We start from the raw sequence: 15,151 nt of genomic DNA, 5'->3' as shown, positions 1-15,151 counted from the left end.
AATAGGCAGTAGAACAGGAGTCCTAACTGAGTTCTGAATAGGCAGTAGAACAGGAGTCCTAACTGAGTTCTGAATAGGCAGTAGAACAGGAGTACTAACTGAGTTCTGAATAGGCAGTAGAACAGGAGTACTAACTGAGTTCTGAATGGGTAGTAGAACAGGAGTCCTAACTGAGTTCTGAATAGGTAGTAGAACAGGAGTCCTAACTGAGTTCTGAATGGGTAGTAGAACAGGAGTCCTCCTAACTGAGTTCTGAATGGGTAGTAGAACAGGAGTCCTAACTGAGTTCTGAATCAGTAGAACAGGAGTACTAACTGAGTTCTGAATAGGCAGTAGAACAGGAGTCCTCCTAACTGAGTTCTGAATGGGTAGTAGAACAGGAGTCCTAACTGAGTTCTGAATGGGTCGTAGAACAGGAGTCCTAACTGAGTTCTGAATGGGTCGTAGAACAGGAGTCCTAACTGAGTTCTGAATGGGCAGTAGAACAGGAGTCCTCCTAACTGAGTTCTGAATCAGTAGAACAGGAGTACTAACTGAGTTCTGAATAGGTAGTAGAACAGGAGTCCTAACTGAGTTCTGAATAGGCAGTAGAACAGGAGTCCTAACTGAGTTCTGAATGGGTAGTAGAACAGGAGTCCTAACTGAGTTCTGAATAGGCAGTAGAACAGGAGTCCTAACTGAGTTCTGAATGGGTAGTAGAACAGGAGTCCTAACTGAGTTCTGAATGGGTAGTAGAACAGGAGTCCTAACTGAGTTCTGAATAGGTAGTAGAACAGGAGTCCTAACTGAGTTCTGAATAGGCAGTAGAACAGGAGTCCTAACTGAGTTCTGAATAGGTAGTAGAACAGGAGTCCTAACTGAGTTCTGAATAGGTAGTAGAACAGGAGTCCTAACTGAGTTCTGAATAGGCAGTAGAACAGGAGTCCTAACTGAGTTCTGAAAGGCAGTAGAACAGGAGTCCTAACTGAGTTCTGAATAGGTAGTAGAACAGGAGTCCTAACTGAGTTCTGAATAGGTAGTAGAACAGGAGTCCTAACTGAGTTCTGAATAGGCAGTAGAACAGGAGTCCTAACTGAGTTCTGAATAGGCAGTAGAACAGGAGTCCTAACTGAGTTCTGAATGGGTAGTAGAACAGGAGTCCTAACTGAGTTCTGAATGGGTAGTAGAACAGGAGTCCTAACTGAGTTCTGAATAGGCAGTAGAACAGGAGTCCTAACTGAGTTCTGAATGGGTAGTAGAACAGGAGTCCTAACTGAGTTCTGAATGGGTAGTAGAACAGGAGTCCTAACTGAGTTCTGAATGGGTAGTAGAACAGGAGTCCTAACTGAGTTCTGAATAGGCAGTAGAACAGGAGTCCTAACTGAGTTCTGAATAGGCAGTAGAACAGGAGTCCTAACTGAGTTCTGAATGGGCAGTAGAACAGGAGTCCTCCTAACTGAGTTCTGAATAGGCAGTAGAACAGGAGTACTAACTGAGTTCTGAATAGGCAGTAGAACAGGAGTCCTAACTGAGTTCTGAATAGGCAGTAGAACAGGAGTCCTAACTGAGTTCTGAATGGGTAGTAGAACAGGAGTCCTAACTGAGTTCTGAATAGAACAGGAGTCCTAACTGAGTTCTGAATGGGTAGTAGAACAGGAGTCCTAACTGAGTTCTAGAACAGGAGTCCTAACTGAGTTCTGAATGGGCAGTAGAACAGGAGTCCTCCTAACTGAGTTCTGAATAGGCAGTAGAACAGGAGTCCTAACTGAGTTCTGAATGGGCAGTAGAACAGGAGTCCTAACTGAGTTCTGAATGGGTAGTAGAACAGGAGTCCTAACTGAGTTCTGAATGGGCAGTAGAACAGGAGTCCTCCTAACTGAGTTCTGAATGGGCAGTAGAACAGGAGTCCTAACTGAGTTCTGAATAGGCAGTAGAACAGGAGTCCTAACTGAGTTCTGAATGGGTAGTAGAACAGGAGTCCTAACTGAGTTCTGAATGGGTAGTAGAACAGGAGTCCTAACTGAGTTCTGAATGGGTAGTAGAACAGGAGTCCTAACTGAGTTCTGAATAGGCAGTAGAACAGGAGTCCTAACTGAGTTCTGAATGGGTAGTAGAACAGGAGTCCTCCTAACTGAGTTCTGAATAGGCAGTAGAACAGGAGTACTAACTGAGTTCTGAATAGGTAGTAGAACAGGAGTCCTAACTGAGTTCTGAATGGGTAGTAGAACAGGAGTCCTCCTAACTGAGTTCTGAATGGGTAGTAGAACAGGAGTCCTCCTAACTGAGTTCTGAATAGGCAGTAGAACAGGAGTCCTAACTGAGTTCTGAATGGGTCGTAGAACAGGAGTCCTCCTAACTGAGTTCTGAATGGGTCGTAGAACAGGAGTCCTCCTAACTGAGTTCTGAATGGGTAGTAGAACAGGAGTCCTCCTAACTGAGTTCTGAATGGGTAGTAGAACAGGAGTCCTAACTGAGTTCTGAATGGGTCGTAGAACAGGAGTCCTCCTAACTGAGTTCTGAATGGGTAGTAGAACAGGAGTCCTCCTAACTGAGTTCTGAATGGGTCGTAGAACAGGAGTCCTCCTAACTGAGTTCTGAATGGGTAGTAGAACAGGAGTCCTCCTAACTGAGTTCTGAATGGGTCGTAGAACAAGAGTCCTCCTAACTGAGTTCTGAATGGGTAGTAGAACAGGAGTCCTCCTAACTGAGTTCTGAATGGGTCGTAGAACAGGAGTCCTAACTGAGTTCTGAATGGGCAGTAGAACAGGAGTCCTAACTGAGTTCTGAATGGGTAGTAGAACAGGAGTCCTAACTGAGTTCTGAATAGGCAGTAGAACAGGAGTCCTAACTGAGTTCTGAATAGGCAGTAGAACAGGAGTACTAACTGAGTTCTGAATGGGTCGTAGAACAAGAGTCCTCCTAACTGAGTTCTGAATGGGTCGTAGAACAGGAGTCCTCCTAACTGAGTTCTGAATGGGTTGTAGAACAGGAGTCCTAACTGAGTTCTGAATGGGTAGTAGAACAGGAGTCCTCCTAACTGAGTTCTGAATGGGTCGTAGAACAGGAGTCCTAACTGAGTTCTGAATAGGCAGTAGAACAGGAGTCCTAACTGAGTTCTGAATGGGTCGTAGAACAGGAGTCCTCCTAACTGAGTTCTGAATGGGTCGTAGAACAGGAGTCCTAACTGAGTTCTGAATGGGCAGTAGAACAGGAGTCCTCCTAACTGAGTTCTGAATAGGCAGTAGAACAGGAGTCCTAACTGAGTTCTGAATGGGTAGTAGAACAGGAGTCCTAACTGAGTTCTGAATGGGTAGTAGAACAGGAGTCCTAACTGAGTTCTGAATGGGTAGTAGAACAGGAGTCCTAACTGAGTTCTGAATAGGCAGTAGAACAGGAGTCCTAACTGAGTTCTGAATGGGTAGTAGAACAGGAGTCCTAACTGAGTTCTGAATGGGTAGTAGAACAGGAGTCCTAACTGAGTTCTGAATGGGTAGTAGAACAGGAGTCCTAACTGAGTTCTGAATAGGCAGTAGAACAGGAGTCCTCCTAACTGAGTTCTGAATAGGCAGTAGAACAGGAGTCCTAACTGAGTTCTGAATGGGCAGTAGAACAGGAGTCCTCCTAACTGAGTTCTGAATAGGCAGTAGAACAGGAGTACTAACTGAGTTCTGAATAGGCAGTAGAACAGGAGTCCTAACTGAGTTCTGAATAGGCAGTAGAACAGGAGTCCTAACTGAGTTCTGAATGGGTAGTAGAACAGGAGTCCTAACTGAGTTCTGAATAGGCAGTAGAACAGGAGTCCTAACTGAGTTCTGAATGGGTAGTAGAACAGGAGTCCTAACTGAGTTCTGAATGGGTAGTAGAACAGGAGTCCTAACTGAGTTCTGAATGGGCAGTAGAACAGGAGTCCTCCTAACTGAGTTCTGAATAGGCAGTAGAACAGGAGTCCTAACTGAGTTCTGAATGGGTAGTAGAACAGGAGTCCTAACTGAGTTCTGAATGGGTAGTAGAACAGGAGTCCTAACTGAGTTCTGAATGGGTAGTAGAACAGGAGTCCTAACTGAGTTCTGAATAGGCAGTAGAACAGGAGTCCTAACTGAGTTCTGAATGGGTAGTAGAACAGGAGTACTAACTGAGTTCTGAATGGGTAGTAGAACAGGAGTCCTAACTGAGTTCTGAATGGGTAGTAGAACAGGAGTCCTAACTGAGTTCTGAATGGGTAGTAGAACAGGAGTCCTAACTGAGTTCTGAATAGGCAGTAGAACAGGAGTCCTAACTGAGTTCTGAATGGGTAGTAGAACAGGAGTCCTAACTGAGTTCTGAATAGGCAGTAGAACAGGAGTACTAACTGAGTTCTGAATAGGTAGTAGAACAGGAGTCCTAACTGAGTTCTGAATGGGTAGTAGAACAGGAGTCCTCCTAACTGAGTTCTGAATGGGTAGTAGAACAGGAGTCCTCCTAACTGAGTTCTGAATAGGCAGTAGAACAGGAGTCCTAACTGAGTTCTGAATGGGTAGTAGAACAGGAGTCCTCCTAACTGAGTTCTGAATGGGTCGTAGAACAGGAGTCCTCCTAACTGAGTTCTGAATGGGTAGTAGAACAGGAGTCCTCCTAACTGAGTTCTGAATGGGTAGTAGAACAGGAGTCCTAACTGAGTTCTGAATGGGTCGTAGAACAGGAGTCCTCCTAACTGAGTTCTGAATGGGTAGTAGAACAGGAGTCCTAACTGAGTTCTGAATGGGTAGTAGAACAGGAGTCCTAACTGAGTTCTGAATGGGTAGTAGAACAGGAGTCCTCCTAACTGAGTTCTGAATGGGTCGTAGAACAAGAGTCCTCCTAACTGAGTTCTGAATGGGTCGTAGAACAGGAGTCCTCCTAACTGAGTTCTGAATGGGTCGTAGAACAGGAGTCCTAACTGAGTTCTGAATGGGCAGTAGAACAGGAGTCCTAACTGAGTTCTGAATGGGTAGTAGAACAGGAGTCCTAACTGAGTTCTGAATAGGCAGTAGAACAGGAGTCCTAACTGAGTTCTGAATAGGCAGTAGAACAGGAGTACTAACTGAGTTCTGAATGGGTCGTAGAACAAGAGTCCTCCTAACTGAGTTCTGAATGGGTCGTAGAACAGGAGTCCTCCTAACTGAGTTCTGAATGGGTCGTAGAACAGGAGTCCTAACTGAGTTCTGAATGGGTAGTAGAACAGGAGTCCTCCTAACTGAGTTCTGAATGGGTAGTAGAACAGGAGTCCTAACTGAGTTCTGAATAGGCAGTAGAACAGGAGTCCTCCTAACTGAGTTCTGAATGGGTAGTAGAACAGGAGTCCTAACTGAGTTCTGAATGGGTAGTAGAACAGGAGTCCTCCTAACTGAGTTCTGAATGGGCAGTAGAACAGGAGTCCTCCTAACTGAGTTCTGAATAGGCAGTAGAACAGGAGTCCTAACTGAGTTCTGAATGGGTAGTAGAACAGGAGTCCTAACTGAGTTCTGAATGGGTAGTAGAACAGGAGTCCTAACTGAGTTCTGAATGGGTAGTAGAACAGGAGTCCTAACTGAGTTCTGAATGGGTAGTAGAACAGGAGTCCTAACTGAGTTCTGAATAGGCAGTAGAACAGGAGTCCTAACTGAGTTCTGAATGGGTAGTAGAACAGGAGTACTAACTGAGTTCTGAATGGGTAGTAGAACAGGAGTCCTAACTGAGTTCTGAATGGGTAGTAGAACAGGAGTCCTAACTGAGTTCTGAATGGGTAGTAGAACAGGAGTCCTAACTGAGTTCTGAATAGGCAGTAGAACAGGAGTCCTAACTGAGTTCTGAATGGGTAGTAGAACAGGAGTCCTCCTAACTGAGTTCTGAATAGGCAGTAGAACAGGAGTACTAACTGAGTTCTGAATAGGTAGTAGAACAGGAGTCCTAACTGAGTTCTGAATGGGTAGTAGAACAGGAGTCCTCCTAACTGAGTTCTGAATGGGTAGTAGAACAGGAGTCCTCCTAACTGAGTTCTGAATAGGCAGTAGAACAGGAGTCCTAACTGAGTTCTGAACGTAGAACAGGAGTCCTCCTAACTGAGTTCTGAACAGGAGTCCTCCTAACTGAGTTCTGAATGGGTAGTAGAACAGGAGTCCTCCTAACTGAGTTCTGAATGGGTCGTAGAACAGGAGTCCTAACTGAGTTCTGAATGGGTAGTAGAACAGGAGTCCTCCTAACTGAGTTCTGAATGGGTAGTAGAACAGGAGTCCTCCTAACTGAGTTCTGAATGGGTAGTAGAACAGGAGTCCTCCTAACTGAGTTCTGAATGGGTCGTAGAACAGGAGTCCTCCTAACTGAGTTCTGAATGGGTCGTAGAACAAGAGTCCTCCTAACTGAGTTCTGAATGGGTAGTAGAACAGGAGTCCTCCTAACTGAGTTCTGAATGGGTAGTAGAACAGGAGTCCTAACTGAGTTCTGAATGGGCAGTAGAACAGGAGTCCTAACTGAGTTCTGAATGGGTAGTAGAACAGGAGTCCTAACTGAGTTCTGAATAGGCAGTAGAACAGGAGTCCTAACTGAGTTCTGAATAGGCAGTAGAACAGGAGTACTAACTGAGTTCTGAACGTAGAACAAGAGTCCTCCTAACTGAGTTCTGAATGGGTAGTAGAACAGGAGTCCTCCTAACTGAGTTCTGAATGGGTCGTAGAACAGGAGTCCTAACTGAGTTCTGAATGGGTAGTAGAACAGGAGTCCTCCTAACTGAGTTCTGAATGGGTCGTAGAACAGGAGTCCTAACTGAGTTCTGAATAGGCAGTAGAACAGGAGTCCTCCTAACTGAGTTCTGAATGGGCAGTAGAACAGGAGTCCTAACTGAGTTCTGAATGGGTAGTAGAACAGGAGTCCTCCTAACTGAGTTCTGAATGGGCAGTAGAACAGGAGTCCTCCTAACTGAGTTCTGAATAGGCAGTAGAACAGGAGTCCTAACTGAGTTCTGAATGGGTAGTAGAACAGGAGTCCTAACTGAGTTCTGAATGGGTAGTAGAACAGGAGTCCTAACTGAGTTCTGAATGGGTAGTAGAACAGGAGTCCTAACTGAGTTCTGAATAGGCAGTAGAACAGGAGTCCTAACTGAGTTCTGAATGGGTAGTAGAACAGGAGTACTAACTGAGTTCTGAATGGGTAGTAGAACAGGAGTCCTAACTGAGTTCTGAATGGGTAGTAGAACAGGAGTCCTAACTGAGTACTGAATGGGTAGTAGAACAGGAGTCCTAACTGAGTTCTGAATAGGCAGTAGAACAGGAGTCCTAACTGAGTTCTGAATGGGTAGTAGAACAGGAGTCCTCCTAACTGAGTTCTGAATAGGCAGTAGAACAGGAGTACTAACTGAGTTCTGAATGGGTAGTAGAACAGGAGTCCTCCTAACTGAGTTCTGAATAGGCAGTAGAACAGGAGTCCTAACTGAGTTCTGAATGGGTCGTAGAACAGGAGTCCTCCTAACTGAGTTCTGAATGGGTCGTAGAACAGGAGTCCTCCTAACTGAGTTCTGAATGGGTAGTAGAACAGGAGTCCTCCTAACTGAGTTCTGAATGGGTAGTAGAACAGGAGTCCTAACTGAGTTCTGAATGGGTCGTAGAACAGGAGTCCTCCTAACTGAGTTCTGAATGGGTAGTAGAACAGGAGTCCTCCTAACTGAGTTCTGAAACAGAACTGGAGTCCTCCTAACTGAGTTCTGAATAGAACAGGAGTCCTCCTAACTGAGTTCTGAACGTAGAACAAGAGTCCTCCTAACTGAGTTCTGAATGGGTAGTAGAACAGGAGTCCTCCTAACTGAGTTCTGAATCGTAGAACAGGAGTCCTAACTGAGTTCTGAATGGGCAGTAGAACAGGAGTCCTAACTGAGTTCTGAATGGGTAGTAGAACAGGAGTCCTAACTGAGTTCTGAATAGGCAGTAGAACAGGAGTCCTAACTGAGTTCTGAATAGGCAGTAGAACAGGAGTACTAACTGAGTTCTGAATGGGTCGTAGAACAAGAGTCCTCCTAACTGAGTTCTGAAGTAGAACAGGAGTCCTCCTAACTGAGTTCTGAATGGGTCGTAGAACAGGAGTCCTAACTGAGTTCTGAATGGGTAGTAGAACAGGAGTCCTCCTAACTGAGTTCTGAACTAGAACAGGAGTCCTAACTGAGTTCTGAATAGGCAGTAGAACAGGAGTCCTAACTGAGTTCTGAATGGGTAGTAGAACAGGAGTCCTCCTAACTGAGTTCTGAATGGGTAGTAGAACAGGAGTCCTCCTAACTGAGTTCTGAATGGGTAGTAGAACAGGAGTCCTCCTAACTGAGTTCTGAATGGGTAGTAGAACAGGAGTCCTAACTGAGTTCTGAATGGGTAGTAGAACAGGAGTCCTCCTAACTGAGTTCTGAATGGGTCGTAGAACAGGAGTCCTCCTAACTGAGTTCTGAATGGGTTGTAGAACAAGAGTCCTCCTAACTGAGTTCTGAATGGGTCGTAGAACAGGAGTCCTCCTAACTGAGTTCTGAATGGGTAGTAGAACAGGAGTCCTAACTGAGTTCTGAATGGGTAGTAGAACAGGAGTCCTAACTGAGTTCTGAATGGGTAGTAGAACAGGAGTCCTCCTAACTGAGTTCTGAATAGGCAGTAGAACAGGAGTCCTAACTGAGTTCTGAATAGGCAGTAGAACAGGAGTACTAACTGAGTTCTGAATAGGCAGTAGAACAGGAGTCCTAACTGAGTTCTGAATGGGTAGTAGAACAGGAGTCCTCCTAACTGAGTTCTGAATGGGTCGTAGAACAGGAGTCCTCCTAACTGAGTTCTGAATGGGTCGTAGAACAGGAGTCCTCCTAACTGAGTTCTGAATGGGTCGTAGAACAAGAGTCCTCCTAACTGAGTTCTGAATGGGTCGTAGAACAGGAGTCCTCCTAACTGAGTTTTGAATGGGTCGTAGAACAGGAGTCCTATCTGAGTTATGAATGGGTAGTAGAACAGGAGTACTAACTGAGTTCTGAATGGGCAGTAGAACAGGAGTCCTAACTGAGTTCTGAATGGGTAGTAGAACAGGAGTCCTAACTGAGTTCTGAATAGGCAGTAGAACAGGAGTCCTAACTGAGTTCTGAATAGGCAGTAGAACAGGAGTACTAACTGAGTTCTGAACGTAGAACAAGAGTCCTCCTAACTGAGTTCTGAATGGGTAGTAGAACAGGAGTCCTCCTAACTGAGTTCTGAATGGGTAGTAGAACAGGAGTCCTAACTGAGTTCTGAATGGGTAGTAGAACAGGAGTCCTCCTAACTGAGTTCTGAATGGGTCAGTAGAACAGGAGTCCTAACTGAGTTCAGAATAGGCAGTAGAACAGGAGTCCTAACTGAGTTCTGAATGGGTAGTAGAACAGGAGTCCCTAACTGAGTTCTGAATGGGTAGTAGAACAGGAGTCCTCCTAACTGAGTTCTGAATGGGTAGTAGAACAGGAGTCCTCCTAACTGAGTTCTGAATGGGTAGTAGAACAGGAGTCCTCGTAACTGAGTTCTGAATGGGTAGTAGAACAGGAGTCCTCCTAACTGAGTTCTGAATGGGTGTAGAACAGGAGTCTAACTGAGTTCTGAATGGGTAGTAGAACAGGAGTCCTCCTAACTGAGTTCTGAATAGGCAGTAGAACAGGAGTCCTAACTGAGTTCTGAATAGGCAGTAGAACAGGAGTACTAACTGAGTTCTGAATAGGCAGTAGAACAGGAGTCCTAACTGAGTTCTGAATGGGTAGTAGAACAGGAGTCCTAACTGAGTTCTGAATAGGTAGTAGAACAGGAGTCCTAACTGAGTTCTGAATAGGTAGTAGAACAGGAGTCCTAACTGAGTTCTGAATGGGTAGTAGAACAGGAGTCCTAACTGAGTTCTGAATAGGCAGTAGAACAGGAGTCCTAACTGAGTTCTGAATGGGTAGTAGAACAGGAGTCCTCCTAACTGAGTTCTGAATAGGCAGTAGAACAGGAGTACTAACTGAGTTCTGAATGGGTAGTAGAACAGGAGTCCTAACTGAGTTCTGAATAGGCAGTAGAACAGGAGTCCTAACTGAGTTCTGAATGGGTAGTAGAACAGGAGTCCTCCTAACTGAGTTCTGAACAGTAGAACAGGAGTCCTAACTGAGTTCTGAATGGGTAGTAGAACAGGAGTCCTAACTGAGTTCTGAATGGGTAGTAGAACAGGAGTCCTAACTGAGTTCTGAAGTAGAACAGGAGTCCTCCTAACTGAGTTCTGAATGGGTAGTAGAACAGGAGTCCTCCTAACTGAGTTCTGAATGGGTCGTAGAACTGGAGTCCTCCTAACTGAGTTCTGAATGGGTCGTAGAACAGGAGTCCTCCTAACTGAGTTCTGAATGGGTCGTAGAACAAGAGTCCTCCTAACTGAGTTCTGAATGGGTCGTAGAACAGGAGTCCTCCTAACTGAGTTCTGAATGGGTAGTAGAACAGGAGTCCTAACTGAGTTCTGAATGGGCAGTAGAACAGGAGTCCTAACTGAGTTCTGAATGGGTAGTAGAACAGGAGTCCTAACTGAGTTCTGAATAGGCAGTAGAACAGGAGTCCTAACTGAGTTCTGAATAGGCAGTAGAACAGGAGTACTAACTGAGTTCTGAATGGGTCGTAGAACAAGAGTCCTCCTAACTGAGTTCTGAATGGGTCGTAGAACAGGAGTCCTCCTAACTGAGTTCTGAATGGGTCGTAGAACAGGAGTCCTAACTGAGTTCTGAATGGGTAGTAGAACAGGAGTCCTCCTAACTGAGTTCTGAATGGGTCGTAGAACAGGAGTCCTAACTGAGTTCTGAATAGGCAGTAGAACAGGAGTCCTAACTGAGTTCTGAATGGGTCGTAGAACAGGAGTCCTCCTAACTGAGTTCTGAATGGGTCGTAGAACAGGAGTCCTCCTAACTGAGTTCTGAATGGGTCGTAGAACAGGAGTCCTCCTAACTGAGTTCTGAATGGGTCGTAGAACAGGAGTCCTAACTGAGTTCTGAATGGGTAGTAGAACAGGAGTCCTCCTAACTGAGTTCTGAATGGGTCGTAGAACAGGAGTCCTCCTAACTGAGTTCTGAATGGGTTGTAGAACAAGAGTCCTCCTAACTGAGTTCTGAATGGGTCGTAGAACAGGAGTCCTCCTAACTGAGTTCTGAATGGGTATTAGAACAGGAGTCCTCCTAACTGAGTTCTGAATGGGTCGTAGAACAGGAGTCCTAACTGAGTTCTGAATGGGTAGTAGAACAGGAGTCCTCCTAACTGAGTTCTGAATAGGCAGTAGAACAGGAGTCCTAACTGAGTTCTGAATAGGCAGTAGAACAGGAGTACTAACTGAGTTCTGAATAGGCAGTAGAACAGGAGTCCTAACTGAGTTCTGAATGGGTAGTAGAACAGGAGTCCTCCTAACTGAGTTCTGAAGTAGAACAGGAGTCCTCCTAACTGAGTTCTGAATTCTAGAACAGGAGTCCTCCTAACTGAGTTCTGAAGTAGAACAGAGTCCTCCTAACTGAGTTCTGAATAGAACAGGAGTCCTCCTAACTGAGTTTTGAAGTAGAACAGGAGTCCTAACTGAGTTCTGAATGGGTAGTAGAACAGGAGTACTACTAACTGAGTTCTGAATGGGCAGTAGAACAGGAGTCCTAACTGAGTTCTGAATGGGTAGTAGAACAGGAGTCCTAACTGAGTTCTGAATAGGCAGTAGAACAGGAGTCCTAACTGAGTTCTGAATAGGCAGTAGAACAGGAGTACTAACTGAGTTCTGAATGGGTCGTAGAACAAGAGTCCTCCTAACTGAGTTCTGAATGGGTAGTAGAACAGGAGTCCTCCTAACTGAGTTCTGAATGGGTCGTAGAACAGGAGTCCTAACTGAGTTCTGAATGGGTAGTAGAACAGGAGTCCTCCTAACTGAGTTCTGAATGGGTCGTAGAACAGGAGTCCTAACTGAGTTCAGAATAGGCAGTAGAACAGGAGTCCTAACTGAGTTCTGAATGGGCAGTAGAACAGGAGTCCTAACTGAGTTCTGAATGGGTCGTAGAACAGGAGTCCTCCTAACTGAGTTCTGAATGGGTCGTAGAACAGGAGTCCTCCTAACTGAGTTCTGAATGGGTAGTAGAACAGGAGTAACTGAGTTCTGAATGGGTAGTAGAACAGGAGTCCTCCTAACTGAGTTCTGAATGGGTAGTAGAACAGGAGTCCTAACTGAGTTCTGAATGGGTAGTAGAACAGGAGTCCTCCTAACTGAGTTCTGAATAGGCAGTAGAACAGGAGTCCTAACTGAGTTCTGAATAGGCAGTAGAACAGGAGTACTAACTGAGTTCTGAATAGGCAGTAGAACAGGAGTCCTAACTGAGTTCTGAATGGGTAGTAGAACAGGAGTCCTAACTGAGTTCTGAATAGAACAGGAGTCCTAACTGGTTCTGAATAGGTAGTAGAACAGGAGTCCTCCTAACTGAGTTCTGAATAGGCAGTAGAACAGGAGTCCTACTAACTGAGTTCTGAATGGGCAGTAGAACAGGAGTCCTAACTGAGTTCTGAATGGGCAGTAGAACAGGAGTCCTCCTAACTGAGTTCTGAATAGGCAGTAGAACAGGAGTCCTAACTGAGTTCTGAATAGGCAGTAGAACAGGAGTCCTAACTGAGTTCTGAATAGGCAGTAGAACAGGAGTCCTAACTGAGTTCTGAATGGGTAGTAGAACAGGAGTCCTAACTGAGTTCTGAATAGGCAGTAGAACAGGAGTCCTAACTGAGTTCTGAATGGGTCGTAGAACAGGAGTCCTCCTAACTGAGTTCTGAATGGGTAGTAGAAAAGGATTCCTCCTAACTGAGTTCTGAATGGGTCGTAGAACAGGAGTCCTAACTGAGTTCTGAATGGGCAGTAGAACAGGAGTCCTCCTAACTGAGTTCTGAATGGGCAGTAGAACAGGAGTACTAACTGAGTTCTGAATAGGCAGTAGAACAGGAGTACTAACTGAGTTCTGAATGGGTAGTAGAACAGGAGTCCTAACTGAGTTCTGAATAGGCAGTAGAACAGGAGTCCTAACTGAGTTCTGAATGGGTAGTAGAACAGGAGTCCTAACTGAGTTCTGAATAGGCAGTAGAACAGGAGTCCTAACTGAGTTCTGAATGGGCAGTAGAACAGGAGTCCTCCTAACTGAGTTCTGAATGGGCAGTAGAACAGGAGTCCTAACTGAGTTCTGAATAGGCAGTAGAACAGGAGTCCTAACTGAGTTCTGAATGGGCAGTAGAACAGGAGTCCTCCTAACTGAGTTCTGAATGGGTAGTAGAACAGGAGTCCTAACTGAGTTCTGAATAGGCAGTAGAACAGGAGTCCTAACTGAGTTCTGAATGGGTAGTAGAACAGGAGTCCTCCTAACTGAGTTCTGAATGGGTCGTAGAACAGGAGTCCTCCTAACTGAGTTCTGAATGGGTCGTAGAACAAGAGTCCTCCTAACTGAGTTCTGAATGGGTAGTAGAACAGGAGTCCTCCTAACTGAGTTCTGAATGGGTAGTAGAACAGGAGTCCTAACTGAGTTCTGAATGGGTCAGTAGAACAGGAGTCCTAACTGAGTTCTGAATGGGTAGTAGAACAGGAGTCCTCCTAACTGAGTTCTGAATAGGCAGTAGAACAGGAGTCCTAACTGAGTTCTGAATAGGCAGTAGAACAGGAGTACTAACTGAGTTCTGAATAGGCAGTAGAACAGGAGTCCTAACTGAGTTCTGAATGGGTAGTAGAACAGGAGTCCTAACTGAGTTCTGAATAGGTAGTAGAACAGGAGTCCTAACTGAGTTCTGAATAGGGTAGTAGAACAGGAGTCCTCCTAACTGAGTTCTGAATAGGCAGTAGAACAGGAGTCCTAACTGAGTTCTGAATAGGCAGTAGAACAGGAGTCCTAACTGAGTTCTGAAAGGCAGTAGAACAGGAGTCCTAACTGAGTTCTGAATGGGTAGTAGAACAGGAGTCCTCCTAACTGAGTTCTGAATGGGGTAGAACAGGAGTCCTCCTAACTGAGTTCTGAACAGTAGAACAAGAGTCCTCCTAACTGAGTTCTGAATGGGTAGTAGAACAGGAGTCCTCCTAACTGAGTTCTGAATGGGTAGTAGAACAGGAGTCCTAACTGAGTTCTGAATGGGTCAGTAGAACAGGAGTCCTAACTGAGTTCTGAATGGGTAGTAGAACAGGAGTCCTCCTAACTGAGTTCTGAATAGGTAGTAGAACAGGAGTCCTAACTGAGTTCTGAATAGGTAGTAGAACAGGAGTACTAACTGAGTTCTGAATAGGCAGTAGAACAGGAGTCCTAACTGAGTTCTGAATGGGTAGTAGAACAGGAGTCCTAACTGAGTTCTGAATAGGTAGTAGAACAGGAGTCCTAACTGAGTTCTGAATAGGTAGTAGAACAGGACTAACTGAGTTCTGAATGGGTAGTAGAACAGGAGTCCTAACTGAGTTCTGAATAAGTAGAACAGGAGTCCTAACTGAGTTCTGAATGGGTAGTAGAACAGGAGTCCTCCTAACTGAGTTCTGAATGGGTAGTAGAACAGGAGTCCTCCTAACTGAGTTCTGAATGGGTAGTAGAACAGAGTCCTCCTAACTGAGTTCTGAATGGGTAGTAGAACAGGAGTCCTCCTAACTGAGTTCTGAATGGGTAGTAGAACAGGAGTCCTCCTAACTGAGTTCTGAATGGGTAGTAGAACAGGAGTCCTAACTGAGTTCTGAATGGGTAGTAGAACAGGAGTCCTCCTAACTGAGTTCTGAATAGGCAGTAGAACAGGAGTCCTAACTGAGTTCTGAATAGGCAGTAGAACAGGAGTACTAACTGAGTTCTGAATAGGCAGTAGAACAGGAGTCCTAACTGAGTTCTGAATGGGTAGTAGAACAGGAGTCCTAACTGAGTTCTGAATAGGTAGTAGAACAGGAGTCCTAACTGAGTTCTGAATAGGTAGTAGAACAGGAGTCCTAACTGAGTTCTGAATGGGTAGTAGAACAGGAGTCCTCCTAACTGAGTAGTAGAACAGGAGTCCTCCTAACTGAGTTCTGAATGGGTAGTAGAACAGGAGTCCTAACTGAGTTCTGAATGGGTAGTAGAACAGGAGTCCTAACTGAGTTCTGAATGGGTAGTAGAACAGGAGTCCTAACTGAGTTCTGAATGGGTAGTAGAACAGGAGTCCTCCTAACTGAGTTCTGAATAGGCAGTAGA

Source organism: Oncorhynchus masou, chromosome 2 (genome assembly GCF_036934945.1).
Source record: "Oncorhynchus masou masou isolate Uvic2021 chromosome 2, UVic_Omas_1.1, whole genome shotgun sequence".
Lineage (NCBI taxonomy): Eukaryota > Metazoa > Chordata > Actinopteri > Salmoniformes > Salmonidae > Oncorhynchus > Oncorhynchus masou.
This window is presented reverse-complemented; position numbering follows the sequence as displayed.